Source organism: Trichomycterus rosablanca, chromosome 2 (genome assembly GCF_030014385.1).
Source record: "Trichomycterus rosablanca isolate fTriRos1 chromosome 2, fTriRos1.hap1, whole genome shotgun sequence".
Lineage (NCBI taxonomy): Eukaryota > Metazoa > Chordata > Actinopteri > Siluriformes > Trichomycteridae > Trichomycterus > Trichomycterus rosablanca.
Window position 1 is genome coordinate 59,277,505 of NC_085989.1, and position 16,723 is coordinate 59,294,227.

Genomic DNA, 16,723 nt, shown 5'->3' on the forward strand with positions numbered 1-16,723 from the left:
ATGAAACACCCTGGTACTGACACACCCCCATACCATGACACACCCTGGTACTGACACACCCCCATACCATGAAACACCCTGGTACTGACACACCCCCATACTATGACACACCCTGGTACTGACACACCCCCATACCATGAAACACCCTGGTACTGACACACCCCCATACCATGAAACACCCTGGTACTGACACACCCCCATACCATGATACACCCTGGTACTGACACGCCCCTGTACCACGACAGACCCTGGTTCTGACACACCCCCATACCAAAACATAGCAAACAGAATAATGTTGCCAATAATGTTGACATGTTGAAATCTGATCCACAGGGGTCACCTCCCTCATCCCCCTCGTCTCTTCTGTGGAACTGAAATACTACCTGGTCCAGCAGGGGAAAACATGGAGTGATGCTAAGACCTACTGCAGAGCTACGTACACCGACCTGGCTACCATCCGCAGTGATTATGACATGGGTAAACTACAAGCTGAAGCTCAGATACACCAGTTCACTGCTGATGCCTGGTTTGGAGTGTACAAAGAACCACATGACTGGCGCTGGTGCTACAGAAACGAGTCTATGGGAACGGTGACGGGATGGGCTGCTGGTCAGCCCAACAATTATGGAGGCAAACAGGAGTGTGTTATGACAAATCCAGCTGGTGGTTGGGGGGACGACAGTTGTTTTGTGTTACACCCATTTTTGTGCTACGATGGTAAGTGGTTTTGTTATGGTAAATGATGTAATAGCTGTTAAACAACATAAATTAGCCTTTCTACGTCTCTCTTACTTTCTTAACCACTTATCCAACTAGTACAGGGGTTGGAAAACTTTCTGGCTCAAGGGCCACACTGGGTTTTAAAATTTGATAGAGGGCCGGGCTAGTAGCAGATGGGGGTTAACTAACCGTGTTTTACCTTATATTGTTTATACATTCTCCTAAAAATACTGAAACACAAAATACTGTAGTACTGATCAGAGATGTTACGAAATACGAGTCCAAGTATTGTAAATCATATTGTAAATGTAGCGTAGAAATAAAGAAATAATCTGTAAGTTCAGATAAAACCAACAACAGATTAGCGAGTGTATTTAGCCGTTTTACTTCGTGTCTTTACTTTCCTCCTCATTGTGTAAATGAATGTAATTTCTGTAACAAGAAGGTTCCAGTTAAAAGCTTCAACTGATATGTTTTGTTTTCATTACAGAACAAAAGCGCTCGATAAATCACGGCACAGCGGCCAAAATCCCAAACACAGCAAAAACAATCATAACCGCTGCTTACCTTAGCTTCTGTTCTTCCAGATGCTATTACATTTATAAGCGTGCGTCCCATTAGGAATAGAATCCGTTATTTTGTAAATGTGCTTATAATTAAAAACCTCCAAACTTTTCCCGGTTGTGAAGTAAAACAGGAAGTGGTTAGAAAGCCGATCGAGCGTTTCATTACCGCGTCATCTGTGTGACGCAAACTGAATAAATGCAAATAACAGCATTTCTTACTAACAATTACAATCAGAAGCTCTGATCGGTTCAGAGAGCGTCTTTCAATCCAAAGGTAACAAAAATGTTCTAATGAATTGAACTTCAGACTGTGAAGCGACGCTTCATCACTACACATGAAGCTGGCTGGAACATTTACACATTGTGTGTGTGGTTGGTTAAGACGACTGGAGCGTTATTATTATTATTAGAGAGCAGAAAATGACACGATCAGAATGATGTCGAATCATATATAAAGTATATATATATATATGTATATATATATATATATATATATATATATATATATATATATATATATATATACAGTGTATCACAAAAGTGAGTACACCCCTCACATTTCTGCAGATATTTAAGTATATCTTTTCATGAGACAACACTGACAAAATGACACAATGAAAAGTAGTCTGTGTGCAGCTTATATAACAGTGTAAATGTATTCTTCCCTCAAAATAACTCAATATACAGCCATTAATGTCTAAACCACCGGCAACAAAAGTGAGTACACCCCTAAGAGACTACACCCCTAAATGTCCAAATTGAGCACTGCTTGTCATTTTCCCTCCAAAATGTCATGTGACTCGTTAGTGTTACTAGGTCTCAGGTGTGCATAGGGAGCAGGTGTGTTCAATTTAGTAGTACAGCTCTCACACTCTCATACTGGTCACTGAAAGTTCCAACATGGCACCTCATGGCAAAGAACTCTCTGAGGATCTTAAAAGACGAATTGTTGCGCTACATGAAGATGGCCAAGGCTACAAGAAGATTGCCAACACCCTGAAACTGAGCTGCAGCACAGTGGCCAAGATAATCCAGTGTTTTAAAAGAGCAGGGTCCACTCAGAACAGACCTCACGTTGGTCGTCCAAAGAAGCTGAGTGCACGTGCTCAGCGTCACATCCAACTGCTGTCTTTGAAAGATAGGCGCAGGAGTGCTGTCAGCATTGCTGCAGAGATTGAAAAGGTGGGGGGTCAGCCTGTCAGTGCTCAGACCATACGCCGCACACTACATCAAATTGGTCTGCATGGCTGTCACCCCAGAAGGAAGCCTCTTCTGAAGTCTGAAGACATGTCAACAAAGGACATGGATTACTGGAACCATGTCCTATGGTCTGATGAGACCAAGATTAATTTGTTTGGTTCAGATGGTCTCAAGCATGTGTGGCGGCAATCAGGTGAGGAGTAACCTGTGAAGCTCTGGTAAACTCCATGCCCAGGAGAGTTAAGGCAGTTCTGGGAAATAATGGTGGCCACACAAAATATTGACACTTCAGGAACTTTCACTAAGGGGTGTACTCACTTTTGTTGCCGGTGGTTTAGATGGCTGTATATTGAGTTATTTTGAGGGAAGAATAAATTTACACTGTTATATAAGCTGCACACAGACTACTTTTCATTGTGTCAAAGTGTCATTTTGTCAGTGTTGTCCCATGAAAAGATATACTTAAATCTTCCGCTATCTTTCTTGTTTCTTATTACGCTTCGAACGCCTACGCAGCTCCAGTTGCATTATGGGATACATTAACGGACCGCAAGTGTGCATCGCTTGCATACTCAAACATGGCTGCCCAATAAGTAGGTCATCCGGGTACTTCTCGCGTACCTCTTTGTGTATACTATGTATTCGGACATACTAACCGCTCTCGCGTCCTCATTTCGCGTACTATTGAGTATGGAAGTATGCGATTCCGGACGCAGCCTGTGTTTATCCTCCTAACTAATGACAACCGTTTTAGATCGTTTATTCTCTCGGCTTTCCCGGTAAAGAGCTGAAATTGGTCATTTGTTCAACTGTCATTTATACAACAACCAATAACAAGAGAGATGGGAATTTCGCCCAAAATCTAAATTCGGGAGCTCTGATTGGTTTATACGGCTGTTTATCAAGGCCTGGAACTCGGAATCTGATTTGTTAAGTTGTTTGAGCACGACACCGCAATGAAACAGAGTGAGCAAAACCAATAAATCTGTACCGTAGATAAGAACACAGCTCCCTGATTCCATTCCAATGAATCATTCGTTAGAAAAGAGTCATTTCTGACTCGTTGACTCATTTTGCAAGCCCTACTCTAAAGGACAAGTATTAAATGATCAACGGGCCATAGTTTGCCCACCACTGAATTAGGGTCATGGGCTGCTGAAGCCTATCCAGCCAGTCCATCGCAGGGCAAACACACACACACACACAAACACACATTCACCTATAGGGCAATTTTGTATCCCCAGTTAACCTGGCTGCATGTTTTTGGACTGTGGGAGGAAACCAGATCTCCCGGAGGAAACCCACACAGACCCAGACCTGGGGATCGAACCCGAGACCTTCTTGCTGTGAGGCGACAATGCTACCCACCTAGCCACCGTGCCAGAAGGTTTCTGAAGGTTAATCATGTGTGTTTAAATCTGACAGAGAGGAATTCTGGGAGCGGCAGGTACGTTTACATCTCCGACGGTAAGACCTGGTATGAAGCTCAACGTTACTGCAGACTGTATCACACCGACCTGGCCAGCGCAAGAGATGCAACTGAAAACTCTCTTCTAGCTGGAATGATATCTGATGTCACCTGGATCGGTCTGTCCAGAATCACCTGGAGGTGGTTAGATCACACCAACCTGGCCGACATCACCTGGATGCCTGGACAACCTGATTATCTGCTAACATATGAGGATTGTGGTTATTTATCTAATTTTCAGGCTGCTGATGCTCGGTGCTCACAAATCAAACCTTTCTTCTGTCATGAGGGTAAATGAATGATTTAGATGGTTTAGATGAATCTCCTAATTGCATTTATAATATCAGTTTAATTTGGTTCTGTTTGTGTGTGTGATCAGTTCTACCGGACAGGAAGCAGATCCTGAGGTTTAGGGTTCAGTCGGATCAGAACATGAACGATCCTGCAGTGAGAGCAGCACTCCTGGAGAAGGTGGGTCTCACTCTGTACAAGGTTCTACTGATGATGTTCCTCATAGTTTAAGCAGCAAGAACCTCAGTGTCCATCAAGCTCTGATCTACAGACTGGAGCGTTAACATTAACGTCAGTTTCATCATCTTCTGTTCCTCAGATCCAGCAGAAACTGAAGGAACACGGGATAGTACAGGACTTCACACTGAAGTGGAGGGAGCGAGCAGGTGGAGAGGTGTTCCAGAAGACGTTCATGTTCCTGGATGCTTCAGTGTGATTATAAAGATTTGCAATCAGAAACATTCAGAGAAATGAACATAGTTAATAAAGGATGCATTAGCAGATCCACACAATGTGAAGGAAAATGTTGATTAGTACATAACAAAGAACGCATTGCTTGCAATTAAGCGACCTACAAATCCTGTTGCTCACAGTTTTATGACTTACAGATCCTGTAGTACTCTTCAAACAGTTCCTGTTTCCTACCTGAGTAACATCTGTTAACATCTGTCAACGTGTGAACTTTCCCACTGTCCCACAAGGACATTTGTCTCTATGTATATAAGTGGATCAATTCCCTTCCTCAGGATCGCACTGCTGAGGTTTCTACGTGAAAGGCTTGCCAGTGTGATCCTTATCTGCAGATAAGAATTAAACCTCTTTTCTACTTACAATCCAGTCTTCAAGGTATTTATTAAAAGGGTTTTTCCACCACACACAACAACAGAGATCCTACATCACCCTCTAACCTTCCTGCACCTGCCCCTAAACCCCACCAGGCTAGGATGAGACTACCATAAAGTAAACGTCATCGACAGTAGAACAAAACCCTATCACATCTACTCTATGGTTCTACATAACGTAAAAACATGTATTATTATTCAGTAGATTATTAGTCAGGGGGCCAAATCTGATATTGCAACTTTGGGTGCTATCACTTGAGTGACAACCTATCCAGTATTAATATTTGACCCCTTGACATGTGTTCCAGCCAGGTTGTCAACTGAGAAAAATATTTTTTTGGTCATTTTATCACTGTATTCTTAAAAGTGGTAAAATCGGATTTTTTCCCAAAGTGCTTCCTTAAACTTCTAAATCTCCTCCTGTAATTATAAGCAAATGTGCAACATAATCACACTTTTATGTAAGCATCATCTTAAAAAAATAATAATCAATAAATATCCAAAGCTTATTACACCATAGGGATCACTATTGTGTCAGCACAACTGTGATTTGACATTAGGCAGCAGGTCCAGTAAAGATAATAATAATAATAATAATACATTTTATTTGTTGGCGCCTTTCTTGACACTCAAGGTCACCTCACATCAACTAAAACAAGAATTAAACCATACAATAAGTTATTACAATTACAATAAACAACACACAAGCATAAAACAAAAAGTACAAGATATGTTAAAGTGAATAAGCCAGTTTAAAAAGATGAGTTTTAAGAGCTGCTTTGAATTCTGCGATGGATTGCAATGTTCGAATATGGGTGGGAAGTGTGTTCCAGAGTTTAGGTGCAACATAGGAGATAGCCCTGGTACTCATTGTACTTAGGTTAATGGCTGGTTCTGCCAAACAACCTGCTGAGGAAGATCGTAACGAGCGGGAAGGAGTGTAAAACTGTAGGAGGTCTGTGAGATATGCAGGGGATAAATTATGAAGTGCCTTGAATGTCAGTAATAAAATTTTAAAATTGATCCGTTGTGATACTGGGAGCCAATGCAGTTGGATCAGCAATGGTGTGACACGCTCAGTGGACTTGGTGCATGTAATTATCCGTGCTGCTGAGTTCTGGATATGTTGAAGTCTTTGAATAAGTTTTTTGGGAATGCCAGCCAGGATTGCATTGCAGTAGTCAATCCGTGATGTGACTAATGCATTGACTAAGACTTCCATAGAGTGCTGTGATAAGACGGGCCTCAGTCTGGAGATATTTCGCAGGTGAAAAAAAGCAATCCGGGAGACACTATTTATGTGAGTTTATGTGAAAAAAGAAAGGGTACTGTCCAAGATAACACCAAGGCTCTTAACATGGGTGGACACGGGTATGATATCCTCAGCAACGGAAAATGAACTAATATTATTAGATCCAATAAGAAGTATCTCGGTTTTACTACTATTTAGTTTTAAATAGTTGTTTGTCATCCATGTATGTACATCACGGAGACAAGCAATAAGAGTAATCGGAGGAGTAGTAGAAGTTGGCTTAGTAGATACATAAAGCTGCGTGTCATCAGCATAGCAGTGAAAATGAATGCCATAATGCTGAAAAATATTGCCAAGCGGAAGGAGATAAATGTTAAACAGGAGCGATCCCAGCACTGAACCCTGTGGAACTCCATTACAGACAGTGAGACACTCTGACCTGTGATTCTGGATCTGTACAAACTGTGTTCTGTCAGTGAGGTAGGAGGCAAACCACTGTTTCACAGTGCCACAGACCCCAATGCTAGCCAGGCGATCCATGAGGAGCTGATGGAATATGGTGTCAAAGGCAGCACTGAGGTCAAGGAGAATAAGAATAGAAAGTAAGCCAGAATCAGCTGCTCTAAAGAGGTCATTGGTTATCTTAACCAGTGCAGTTTCTGTGCTGTGTTTAGGGCGGAAACCGGATTGGAATCTTTCAAAAAGATTATTATTATGAAGGTGAAGCTGAAGTTGAGCTGCAACCACCTTCTCAAGGATTTTGGAAATGAATGGTAAATTTGAAATTGGCCGATAGTTATTTAAATCAGAAGGGTCTAAACCAGGTTTCTTCAGAGTTGGTCGGATTATGGCAACTTTCAGTGAAGGGGGAACTATACCAGTGGTCAAGAAAGAGTTAATAATTCTACATATGATGGAAATGATGGAAGGCAAACAAACTTTTAGTAGGGATGTAGGAATTGGGTCCAAATAACAAGTAGACGTATTGGACTTGGAAACGAGTTCAAAAATATGACTTTTAGTTGGAAGTCAGACTGTACAGTTATTTCAGAGGACAGCTCCTCTTGTGCAAATTTTGGAATAAAAAAACTTCAAAAAAGCTGAGCATTGTTTTTTAGTGCTGCTACTGTTCATGTCATGTGCAGGTGGCTGGAGTAGTCTTGTCACTGTTGAAAAGAGACACTTAGTATTCCCTTCACCTGCATTGTTGATATTTGCATAGTGAGAAGTTGCACTGCTGAGAGGACATCTTTATAGTGCAGCATATGATCAAGGTACATTTGTTTATGCACAGTCAGTCCAGTCCCAGTGTAGAGCCGCTCCAAGCGCCGGCCAACCACCTTAAGTTCGCGTAATTCAGGTGTATACCAGGGGGCAGTATGGGCAAATGAGACAGCACCACAAGTCTATCAGGGCTTCTTGGAGGGTGATTTTGTGGCCAAAAAGACCAAACAGCTTTAATGGAGTGCCTTTTGATTTGTGACTTGAGCACATCAACAAAATTGGAAAGATTGCAGGAGGACTGGTTGGCATTACACGAAATGAGACCGCTAGAAACCGTTGGTCCATCACATGCAATGAACGTGCATCCCTAGCACAGGATACCAGATCACTGTTCGGACTGGCACATGATGGAGAAGATGATGAAGACACCCACAAAGACTGCCTTCCATCAAGACTCAGAAGGGATAATGATGATGTCATTAATATTGTTGACCAGTTTCAGAGATACCATGTCTTCCAACAGGAGAATTTGTATGAGTTAGTGTCTCTGACAACTGGTGATCCGGCATCAGAAGATATACTGAATGACCTTACCCATGCTGCAGAGTGTGGAAAACAAATGGTTTCTGAGTTGGTGGAAAAGCCATTGAGCACCATGACCATAGACTTTCACGACAGCCTCACCAAGCGAAAACCCAAAACATTCTCAACCCTGTACAGCACAAACACCAACCTTACAAAACTCAGATCCAAGTGTGTGAAGCCCGACAGGGATATTTTGTCGTGTCATTGTATCCATGGACAGTGGCAGAGAAGTTCATATTAATGAGTTGTGTGCAGTGCAGTCCCCCTGTCACTTGCTATAACAGATTCAGTGCTCCGACCTACTAACAAAGCTGACTTGGCCACCATACTACAAGGTGACGCAAGGGAACAAGAGATAAGTCTATCTGTTTTGAGAACTTGCACCATCATTGATGGGATGGCCTTAGTACGAGCAATAGGAAAGCCTCCAAATGTATCAATCTTTGGGGATTATGCTGACGAGTTCATACAGAAAGTGACTGGTAATCTACATGGGAGCACCACTAGAGTAGATCTAGTATTTGATCAATATCAACAGAACTCCATAAAGGGGGGAACAAGGGCAAAACGCAGCACTACTTTGCAAAAGATTTGCACCATTGTTAGTAGAGAGGTAAAGATTCCTGCTAACTGGAATAGCTTTATTGAAATGGATGAAAACAAGGCCAACCTGACACAATTCCTATTAAATAAGCTTGAAAGGCACGTCCACCTTTATGGTCAGGAAATTGTGCTAAGTGGGGGATTTGACAATCCAGAGAAAGTGGCATCAGCACCTGGGACAGATGTTTCCCACCTACAGGCTACACACGAAGAAGCAGCTACATGAATTTGATGCAACAGTCAAAGGGCATCGGAGGCTCATCATTCAATGCCGGGACACAGATGTACTGGTATTGCTTCTTGTGTTTGCCCACCGACTCAGTCCAGAAATTTGGATGAAAGTAGGAACAGTCAAGAAACCACGCTACATCAAAGTTCATGATATCAAAATGCCAACTGAGATTCTTCATGGTCTATTGGCATTTCTTGCCATTTTGTATGTGACACTACTAGCCAGTTCACTGGAAAAGGAAAAAGGACAGTGTGGAAAGTGTTCCAGCAGTCCCCTTATCTTCTCCACAATTTTAGTCCAGCTACTCTATCCTTGGCGGAACAGTTTGTATGCAAATTGTAAGACTCAAAATCAAGCAGCAACTCAATCCATGAAGTTCGTTGTGCCCTATTTCCCACAACAAGGATGCCTTGACTCTGCACCTCATGAGGGCCCACTACCAAACAAAAATATGGAAGCGGTCATTAGTTAGTTACTCATAGTTGCCCTCACCAACCAGTTGTGGTTGGCACATGAAAGATGGTGTGCTGGTCCGTCAACTTTTAACCAAAGAACCTGTACAGGAAAGATGTTGTTGGAGCTGATGATCTGTGGGTGCAAAAAAAGAGGTAGTCAGTGCAGTACCAGGCAGTGTCGATGTCGGAAAAGTGGAATCTACTGCTGTGGGGCATGTGGATGTGCCTGTGCTCCTTGGTGCAAAAATACTCAGGTACCAATGTCAAAATTGAGTGTTGCCACACTGTGATTTTATATTTGTTAAGAATGTTCATATTTTGTTTTGTGAACATGCTTCACCAAATCAAAAGAGCAAACTTTCCTCTTGTTCCTGACTCAGACTGAGTCAGTTCCGGATTCAGACTCGGATTCAGAGTACACATAGTCCCTTGGTGCCATCTGAAAAAGCAAATTCTTGTAATTGTTCAAACTGTTTGTGTTTGAAAAATAGGAATGAAGCAATAAAAGAGTCAATTGAATATATTGTAACTGTGCAGTTATTACATATTCACAGGCACGTGCACAGATAGACCCCTAGTGGTGCTCAAGCACCTGCCCTTTTGCCCTGGGGATGAGAAAAGTGCCCTTTCTGCTGGAGCCAAATTTTTTACTCCAACTCCTCCCTCCTCCTCCTCCTCCTCCCTCCTCCGGTTACCAGTGTTGCCAACTTAGCGACTTTGTCGCTATATTTAGCGACTTTTCAGACCCCTCTAGCGACTTTTTTTCAAAAAAGCGACTAGCGACAAATCTAACGACTTTTTCTGGTGTTATTGAAGACTTTTGGAGACTCGAACGTGAAAACACACATTGTTCTGCAGTTACTGTCCTCAAGCACGGGCGGTCAGTATCACAGTCAGTGTTGCCAGATTGGGCGGGTTTCAACCAAAATGAGCGGATTTTGTTGGAAATTGGCAGGGAAAAACACACTTTGGCAGGTGGACAAAATTTGGGCTGGTTTGTAATTATTTTGGCAGCTTAAAATATAAATAAAAAAAGCTATTGCTAAAGCAGGTGGAATATAAATAGGTCTCCCATCTCCCTACCTTCTCCCACCACATCCAACCCGTTGTCAAAAGTTTGATTGACAGGTTATTCTTTCCAGTCCAAGACACTGTTGCCACGCCCATAAATACAGTGATTCATATGTTAGACAAGTGATTTGAGTTGAATATGAAGGTAAGCAAGTCTCATATGTACGAGAGGTTGAACTTTCATTGCTTGCAAGTTTATTTTTATTTACATGCAAAGGGTTGTGTGTCCTAACAAATAATGCATTTTACAAACTTGGCAGGCTACTTTAAAGACATGCAAGCAAAAAAAATGTGTCCTTTATAATGTATAATTACTAGGGCTGTCAAACGATTAAAATTTTTAATCGCGATTAATCTCAGAATTTCATATAGTTAATCGCAATTAATCGCATTTTTTTTTAAAAGAAGAAAACAAGGATTTTTAAGTGAAATGTTACAATTAAAATGGTGAACACATTTTATGCTAAATGTACTTATGTTAAAAACTGCTGGGACAAGAGAAAACTGTAATTCACTAACATACTAAGTATGGCAGTAATTCTATCCAGCAGAGACCCTTGACTTCGTATAAATGTCAGATTGTAGGTTAGAATTTCTCCAAACATTGTAGATCAGCGGTGCTTTAGGTGGGATAAGGTGTAGTTATTGTAACAGACTTTTCTGTGGTTGTATCGTGACATTTGATGGACGTTTCTACACGAAGTGAGTGTGTTTTGACCCTTTGGAGCTTCCATAGTTCATGGACTAGCATGCTTGGCTAACGCGATAACTCCAGCTGTCCGGTACGGTAACAGAATAAGTTAATAAAAGTGTTCTGCTCCCGACAACTTGTGAATATACCGTATATTTATTTATTTATTAAGCGAGTGCATCACTACATGCTCGGTTACATTATGTTAACAAACCGCAAATGAAAAACGCTGGCAAGTCTCAACATGAACTACGGATGACTCGCAGGGCCAAATAGAATTTGCGTTAACGGCACTATTTTTTTTAAATCGCTTTAAATTGAGATTGCGTTAATGCGTTATTATCGCGTTAACTTCGACAGCCCTAATAATTACTGATCTGTACATTTTAAGATATTAATTTGTAGGTCATGATGGTTTAACTGGTTTATTATTTGTGAAATGCTAAACACCATCTGCTTATCCTGTGTTTTGGGCGTTTTTTCATGCATTTTGGCTGAAAATTACTGTCGCAATCTGGCAACCCTGCCCAGAGTAGCTCAGTATTTTCTTAAAAAACAAAAACAAACCACGAATTAACAGAAGAATGTTCATTTGTAGTTCTAAACATATTTAGGGTGTTTTTTTACCCACTTTTTGTCTTTCCCAAGATGTTATTCCTCTTCTACAGCGTCAATTACATACAAATGGATCATATGCAAATTAGGCAATGACGTCATTTAGCGACTTCTAGCGACTTTTAGGACAGCCAATAGCTACTTTCCTTACTGAGGAGTTGGCAACACTGCCGGTTACACTCATGCAGTGCTGAGCACCAGGCCAAACCTCTGCTACACACTTACTACAGACAGGTAATCACAGTGTTCCATACAAAGAGCATCCATGCATAACACAGAGCCTACATGTTCTGTACTCATGAGTCAGGAAATACGTGATTTCAAAGCCTTGTCCAGCTGTTTAACATTCGTTATTCCGATCTATATAAAACACCTAATGTAACAGTGTAAAAAAGATGCATATGTTTGTGTATAGTTATGAAATTCTTGCAAATGAGTTTGGCACCACCTTTTGGTCACATGCCGCCAGCACCCTTTTATATAACCAGCTGCATTCTGGGAGATCCACAGCACATAGACGGAGCAGTGCTGTGGGTAAGTCCGTCTCAGCAGAGCTCCCAAAATATTGCTAAAAATATACTTTTATCACGTTGGTAACTATTCAGCTCTGCTGTGTTTTGTTAAATAGCAATATGTAGATCAATATTTGTGAGCTGGTAGTTTTTATAAGCTATTTTACATCTTTTTAATTGAAGTTTGTTAATCGCACGTGCTCAGTTAATAATGAGCCCATTCTGTTTAGGCTGGCTGGCTGATCGTTTTGTAACTATGTGGTTGCTGAACTCATTGCAGGTAGGTTTGTTTGTTTGTTTGTTTATCATAAAAGATTATTTATTCATTTGTCTAAGTTTACGTTGTAAAAAATGTTTTGGCATTGCCGCCATTGTAGTGTTTGTGTCCGCCACAAGACGGCAGTGTTCTTTTTGTTTTGTTATATGTATAAAGAAAACTGTAAACTGCCGACAGCACATAGACGGAGCAGTGCTGTGGGCTGGCTGGCTGATCGTTTTGTAACTATGTGGTTGCTGAACTCATTGCAGGCATATGAATAAAGAAACCCCTTCATCCACCAACCAGTGTCGTGTGATAAAAGGACAGGACGAGACACTAAAGGTCACATTGGTGCCGTGACTCGTGACTTCATTCAAGAACTGGAGGTCGTCCTGTCATCACTTCAGGTGGAAGCCAAAGCAAAGCATTAAGTGGCCTGTCACATACATTTCTCTTCTATTTTTATTTGGGTGTTGTTACCATATTTGTGTCAGAAAGATGTATTCTAGTCCTGGTAACCAGCCTATTTTAGATACACCAGCGCCATCTGTTGGTAGAGGGAGGGGAAAATTTACTCCAATACCTTTTTCTGTTGGTAACTCTGTCAACCATATTGATGTACCTGATCTTGATGAAGTGCCTGTAGCAAGCAATGTTAGCATACCCTCTGCATCTCACCAAAGTAGTGTTCCACATACTTTAGACCCTGTAACTGCATCCACACCAAACTTAACACATGACTACTCTGGTTTGGTCGATAGCATGAGCAGCATAATACAACAGCTTGGTCAACAGTTAGCTGATAGCATAATAGCTCACATTCCAGCTTCTAGCCCAACAGCTTCTCATTCTGACAATGCACAAGTAGACACCAGCCTTAAGTCTCAGTCCACAAACAGCCAGGTTATGGATCCGTCTCAGGTTCATATAGTCACACCTAGGAAAATTAAAGAACCTCCAACTTTTAAAGGAGATGGCTCAGACACTGTTTCTATACAAGAATGGGAGGATCTTATGAAAACCTTCATTAAAAGAACCAATATAAGTTTGGGGGAGCAGGCTGAAGAAATCCTTATGCACCTGCAGGGGAAAGCAAAAGATGTTGTAAGGTTTGGAATTCGTAACAGTAATCTCAACATTCAGAGTAACCCCGATGTGATTTATAGTGTCCTGAGGAAACACTTTAGCTGCACTAAGTATTCTTCTCTTCCTCTGGCTGACTTCTACACAACATTGCCTAAGGACAAGGAAAACCCCTTTGATTATTGGTTGAGACTGAATAAAGCTGCTGACACTGCCGCAGACTGTCTGACCGAACAGGGTAAGACACTAGATAACCCAGCATTAGAAGTGACGCGCATGTTTATCAGAAACTGCCCAAGCAAAGACTTAGCCCTTACTTTTAGATCCAAACCCATTGATAAGTGGACAGCAGAAGAAGTACAGGAAGTGTTGAATGAATATCATGCCGAAACTAGCTTTTCAGCTGCTGCACCTGTGTTTACTGGAGGGAAGGTGAGCGTTGCTGTAAACAAGGTAGAGGTGGGTCCTAACCCAGTCAATAATTCAAGTGATCAGATTTCACAACAGATGCCAAGCCCAGACCATGCCAGTTTAGCTCGTGTTGTGGAGATGCTGGAAAAGATTTTGCTTCATGGCACTGACGTACAGTCTGGCTTTCGGAGAGGAAATGCCTACAAGCTACCGAGAATTGAAGGCTTTGACAAAACACCTTGTTCAATTTGCAGTGATACCACTCACTCTGCCCTTTCTCACTGCCGTGAAAAGAAACTGTGTTTCCAGTGTCATTCAGCTGGCCATGCACGCCGCAACTGCCCAGTGAAGACAAGCGTCATCCCTCAGCATCAGGAAAACTAACCAGTCTGCACTTCAGGGAGGGCAGCGCAGACAAGCATGATGTGCCTCCCAACAATAACATTGGATCTGCTGAGTTTCACGATTATGATTCGCTTTTTGAATTAAGCAGTACTAGTTTAGCTTCATCCAAAACATTAATTTTTCTTGGTTCTCAGAGAATTGCTACAGTTGATAGCTTATTCTACACAGAGGTGACTTTGCACAATGGTCCCAATTTCAGAGCTATGATAGACAGTGGATCAATGGCCTGCACATTAAGTGAAGCTGCTGAGGCAGGCCTTTTATTACATTGTCCTGACATTATCAAGGAAGTGACTGAGGATATTGTCATTGTTGGCTGTGGGGGTCACCATGTAACTCCTAAGGGCTTGTATAATCTTGATGTTACTGTCTATGGGTGTAGAATGGTTATTCCTGCACTAGTTGTACCAGGCCAAACAGAGCAGATGATCTTGGGCAGCAATGCAATTAAGCACCTCTTGACGTCCTTGAAAGACACTGATAGTTATTGGAAGTTAATGTCCTTACCATGCGGTGATCAGAATGATGAGCTTTGTCGATTCATGTGTCTGTTGTCCAATACAGAAAGATGGAGGGGTGGTCCTGTTCCTGATAGAGTGGGCACAATACAGGTTAAAAAATGTGTGACGCTTGAACCACAGAGTGAACATCTTGTCTGGGGCAGGTTACCTAATACATCTTCAATGTCTGCAGGCAGCACAGTAATTGTTGAACCTACTCAGTCAAAAGCTAGGCCTAAGCACATCCTTGTTGGGAGGGTTGTTACACCTTTATGGGGTGATAGATGGGTGCCTGTCAAAGTAATCAATCCCACTAATCACGCCGTAGTTTTAAAAAGAAATGCAAAGATTGCTGATGTTTCCCCCTGTATTGCAGTGGAAGATTTATCCAGTCCCACTGAAGTCCACTGTGGCACGCAGTGCACGCAAAATGTACAATTACAGCCCAGGTCAGAGGAGGACATGGCGCATGTTTTAGAGACGCTGGGACTAAGGGATCTGGACTTAAAGTCATGTGAGGTGTCACTAGAGTGCAAGGACAAACTGCTTCGACTCATTGAGCAGTATGAATCAGTGTTTTCCAGACACAAAATGGACTGTGGTGAAGCCAAGGGCTTTGTACATCGCATTCACTTGGTTGATGATAAACCTTTCCGATTGCCATACCGACGCATTCCTCCGAGTCATTACGAAAAGCTGAGAACCGCTTTAAATGAAATGGAAGAAAGAGGCATTATACAAAAGTCACACAGTGAATATGCATCACCACTCGTTCTGGTGTGGAAGAAAAACGGTGATCTTAGAATTTGCACTGACTTTAGGTGGCTCAATGCTAGAACAGTGAAGGACGCCCACCCACTACCTCATCAAGCAGATTCTTTAGCTGCACTTGGTGGGAACGCATTTTTCTCCACCATGGATCTCACATCAGGCTTTTATAACATTCCGCTACATGAGGACGACAGGAAGTATACTGCATTTTCATCTCCATTTGGGCTGCATGAATATACTCGTCTTCCTCAAGGTCTGTGTAACAGTCCTGCTACGTTCATGCGTATGATGATGTCTATATTCGGTGATCAGAACTTTACAAGCCTGCTTTGTTACTTAGATGATCTTTTGGTGTTTGGTCCAACTGAAGAGATCGCACTTCAGAGATTGCAGATTGTGTTCTCTCGTCTTGCAGAACACAACCTCAAACTTGCACCTAAAAAATGCTCCTTCCTTAGACAATCTGTGAGGTTTCTTGGTCACATCATATGTGAGGATGGTGTTCAAACAGACCCAGAGAAGGTTAAGGCCATTAATGATATCCAGGCAACTGACCTCATGGAAGCTGACATGAAAACACCATGTGCAAAGAAAATCAGGTCATTTCTAGGTATGGTCATGTATTATCAGCACTTTATTGAGAGATGCTCTGCAAAGGCCAAGCCTCTTTTCAAGCTCACTGCTGAACCAGGCAAACATAAATCTGGGAAGAGAGGACGAAATGCACCTAAGAAGGCAGGACACGTCAAACTGTCTCCTTCTGATTGGTCTACAGAATGTCAAGAGGCATTCGAGTCTCTGAAACATGACATCATGACAACTGTCACTCTGGCCCATCCTAACTTCAATGAGCCTTTCATTTTGGCTGTGGACGCTTCATTTGATGGAATCGGAGCAGTCCTTTCTCAGATGTCACCTGGTGCAAAAATAGCTAGACCTGTGGCTTTTGCAAGCAAAACACTGTCCA